Source organism: Anthonomus grandis, chromosome 1, assembly GCF_022605725.1.
Source record: "Anthonomus grandis grandis chromosome 1, icAntGran1.3, whole genome shotgun sequence".
In the NCBI taxonomy this organism is placed as follows: domain Eukaryota; kingdom Metazoa; phylum Arthropoda; class Insecta; order Coleoptera; family Curculionidae; genus Anthonomus; species Anthonomus grandis.
Window position 1 is genome coordinate 21,271,465 of NC_065546.1, and position 4,653 is coordinate 21,276,117.

At 31.5% G+C, this 4,653-nt stretch overlaps 1 long non-coding RNA gene across 1 annotated transcript; it reads right to left on the minus strand.

Annotated features, from left to right (window-relative positions):
• Positions 1 to 287: 287 nt before the first annotated feature.
• Positions 288 to 1,607, minus strand: LOC126738903 (uncharacterized). Its single transcript, XR_007661474.1, has 3 exons — positions 1,340 to 1,607; positions 1,177 to 1,274; positions 288 to 1,116 (listed from the first exon to the last, which is right to left on the minus strand). It is a non-coding gene; the product is annotated as an uncharacterized LOC126738903 (long non-coding RNA).
• Positions 1,608 to 4,653: the final 3,046 nt, after the last annotated feature.

Sequence of the window (4,653 nt, forward strand, 5' to 3'; positions counted from 1 at the left end):
TATTTTTCAAATTCTCAATACTCTCAGGTGGGGTTCTATAAACTTTTCTTTTTAAGTAGCCCCAAAGAAAAAATCTAGTAGGGTTAGGTCCAGAGACCGCGCAGGCCATTCGATTGCACCACGTCTGCCAATCCACTTTTCTCGAAAATTTTCATCAAGCCACTCTTGAACTCCCAAAGTTGTAGCCAATTTTTCTTCCTAAGTAGATTATTAACTACACATAAGCACGGCAGCTATAAGTCAGGTGAGCAGGGTAGTGGGTGGGTGATCTCCTGGTCCTTACACTTACTGGTTTCCGCCTTGGACGCTACTTGATTTATTAAAAGTTTAATTTACAAAGTATTGGTGTTATTTATAATCAGGCAAATCAAGAAAACTTAATTATTTCATAAACAAATTTCTTTTCAGTCAGGTGTCGTTCCCAAGTAAAACAAGTCGGGTTTCCCAAAGCCATACTAAGTATTTACCACAATAAAGTTATAATAAATAGTAAATTCTATTGCATTACTATAGAGTAACAATGAAATTAAACAATAAAACACTCCAAAACTTTTCCCATCGAAGTTACAGTTCTATGTGCGCTAAGTAATTAATAAATAGTTATAAATAATTATTCTTTTAGAACCTGGGAAAATTCATGAACCTTCGGCGCAGGGGAACAAGTATCAAGTATTTATATACCACTAATTATTATGATAAAATAAACCGCAAACACAGGACTATATTTACATAAGTGAGAATATAATATTATTATTCTGTTTAACCTGGATACATTTACACTTGAATTAAACTATAAAACTCTTATAAAAGTAAAAAGTTTTTAACTGTTTAGAAAAAAGTAGTTTTAAACTATAATAAAATTAGAACGGACTTGCCAGTATTATTCCTCGTTCGGTCATATACCTCTCGACAGAATTGGGAATCGACGGCGAGGTGTTGAGGATGCTATCAGTTGAGGGTTGAGGTGTTGATATATAGCAGCTTTCTTCACCAGGTTACTTATAGCCTAGCTTGGTCAATCAGCTAAGAAGGACATGAAGAAACTGAGGAAAATCCATAGAACTTAGGAGACACTTAGGGGACATTTAGTGAACTATAGAGAACATTTGGAGAACCCTAATTAAGAAACAAAGTGGTAAGGATTAAAAAGGAAACAACGGCAAATGAATAACTTACCCCTAAAAATTGGTTTTCTAACTAAATTTAATTCTGTAGCAAAATATCAGCATGGAGAAGGCAGAACATAATAGGGCGGCAATAAATAAATGGATAATCTTTAAATAAAGGAGAAATTGAACTTTAAATCAGATTCTATGAAAATGAACCATGTGCTACTTACATGATGTCAAAATTCCAGAGGACACACAAAGAATTCACGTTACCGTAAAATAATTCCAGCAAATAAAACAGACTTAAGTAAGCTACAAGTAAGTTTAATCATTCACAAATCCCGAAAGGAAGACTTTATTACTTGGTTTGACCGTTTTTTAAAATTTTACTTTCCCCTTTTTAAGAGGTAGATCAAAAGGGACGACTATCAGATCCTCCAGTCGAGGCGTAAAAAGACCGGTCTTTCGAGAAATTACGGCAAAGAAGACTTTGGTCACCAATGTTGTCAATACAGATATTGAATTGCACAAAAATTCGGAAGAGGGGTCAAATCAAATAGTAATCCGGAAAGCACAGGGAATTAATTTGGTAAAAAATACAAAATCCAACACCAATTCCATAATAGGAGCTCTTAGTGGAATCAGTACCGATTCATGATTTAATAATTAGTAGGTAATATTATTATTTTGTCAACAATTCAAAACAATAACCGGGTACTAATTTGTTATTTTCAGCAGTACCCCGGTACCTAGCATAGATCAAGGTTGACCTTCCTGAAGCAAAATTTGCGAGAGTGTCTAACGTCTATAAAGTGACTATTATCAAATATTAAACCGGTTTTATTCATACTTATTTTTATAAATTAGACCAATAAAGCTAAACACACTTGTAGTATGATTACTGTAAACAAAATATATTTAAATAAAGAGAGTAACCAGATTAAATCATTTAATGTATACTACTTAAATTAATTTTAAGTGATTGAATTTATGCAACCCACTAGACATGAACTTGAAACTCAACATTTCAAGGTGGCATGGTGCGAATGCCCTGTTGCCGATATTTAAAAATAAAGTCTAAACCTCATACAATAATATTAAATGGATAATTTACATAAATTTATACAAACCAAAACTTGTAGTATTTTTAAGAATATCCTATAAGAACAAAAAATGCTACAAAGTGTAGTGCGCGGGAGCTCCATCCTGCTGAAAATGTATATTATTTTCATTCAATAATATAGCACCATGTTGATCTACTTGATTTTCTATAGATTGGATGATGGAAGAGTATATTGCATTTTCTAAAAGGTTTAAATAAATTTCGCCAGTCAAATTTTCTTCCAAAAAAAATGGCCCGATATTAATTTTTTGGGGATATTGGGTATGACCTTCCCGAAAAACATGCGGATTTTCATTATCCCAGTATCTACAGTTATGTCTGTTCACCAGGTCATTTAAAAAAAAGGTCGATTCGTCACTGAAGCAAATGTTCTTCAATAAATGGGCATCGTCGTCAATTCGCTGGCACATCACTTCACAAAATTGAATTCTCCTATCAAAATCATCTTCTCCGAGTTGGATCTATAGAAAATTATCCTAGTACTTCAACTTGGCATGCTTCATCGACAACTCTATTTTCATATTTTTTCTTATTGCAAATCGATCCCGTCTCTTCAAATTTTCGTATCAATTCTAATACGTATTTATGGCTCACGTTTTTATCTTGATACCTTTCATTAAATGCTCTCGCGGTTCTGCGAGCACACCGATCTTGAGCTCCATAAAGGAAAATTATTTCTATTCTTTCGGCTAGCGTATACACCATTTTATTAACTCACTTTTTTAACTAAAATTGAAAAATTGCACGCGTCAAACTGACAGTTTTAACAATAATAAATCGCCTGCTTTTTAAACACCTTAAAAATGTAAGGTATTGCAGTGTCTTTTTGTACCTATTAGGTAGGTTTCGCAAAAAATATAAGTGAAATAAATACACATACAAAGTTATAAGACTGCAAAGATTTTTACAAAAAATTTGAAGACACTCTTTTTTCTCGCAAAGAACGGTACACATTCTTTACTTAAAAAAATAAATAACTTGCTTGAACTAAATGTACTGTTTGTTACCGCACATTTTAACTTCTAAATTGCTTGTACTTTTTTTTTTGATGATCTATTATAAAAAATGTAAGAATTTTAAAATGATGTAGGCACCACACTAAAAGTATTCATTTAAAATACCAAAGTTTGGCGTAAATAAAATATTCATTATTTCTAGACATTCTCGCTTCTATTTGCTGACACCATTACAGATTTTATTTTTTTTGGTACCGTTGAATAGAGAATTTTACGCTGCTTACTATGATGTATCATACGATGGGGGTTCCCATTTGACATATTAAAGTGAGGTTAGCTGGAGGTGAGGAGGTGATTGACAGAACTTCAGTAAATTCTAATTAAACGTCCCCCTGTATATCTAATTTGACGTGTTTGATGGTATGCTGAACGCTTCCTGAAATGAAACCTTTTCATTGGCAACGACAATTGACCGAAGTAATTTCAGCAATATTTCTAATAAATTCATATTTTATTAATAGGGAAAAGAGCATGGAATTTGGCAAACATCTTTGTATGGCACGCGAATAAGCACAGAAAAACTGTTGACTCAAAAAAAAATTAAACTTATACCTAGGGTGTGTATCAGCTGAATATAATGAACTGAGATGGGAATTGTTACTTTTTATCAGGATTTTTTTTTAATTAAAACTTTTAGAATGTATGATATAACACTGGATTAAACTAGTTTTATTCTTTTAAATGTAGCAATTTATAAATGTATTAATTTATTTTGAAATTATCCCTAATGGAAAAACTATAGACATATTTATATATTAGAATCACTGACTTAGGAAATATTTAGTATTTTCAAATTTAATGTTAAAAAAGAAATATATTAATAAGTAATACTATTTATTTTTTGTTTAAAAGTTCAATCTGGTAAATATTCAAAATGATCACAGCAAACGTCATATCATATGGTAACATTACATGCATGTATGTCATAAATAAAAATCTTTGCTAATATTATTACGCTTCTCAGGTGCGACCAAACTCATTACAATCAATATTTGTCTCCTTAGGTCATTCTGACATTGTCATAAAAAGTTTAATGGTATTAAATTAAGTAAACGTGCTGAACATTAAATTGATTCTCATTTCCTTGTGCACCTATTTAGTAACATTCGGTTGAAGTATTGCAAGCATATTATATTCATTGGACTTGCAGATTTTAAAATTTGCTAAATCTTGATGGCTATTCCAGTATCCATCGGTGAAAAAAGAATATAAAATAATATATCCATTCTGCCCAAACATTAACATTTTTAGGATATTGCGTGTTTTTCTAGCACCTCGTAAGTACTTTTCCTAGATCAGCAGCAACAATTTTGTTAATTAGCATGAGTGATGTTTAATGATATATTTATCAGAAAATAAAATATATTTTTATTGAATAACATTGGCATTTAATATTTCTTCTTAA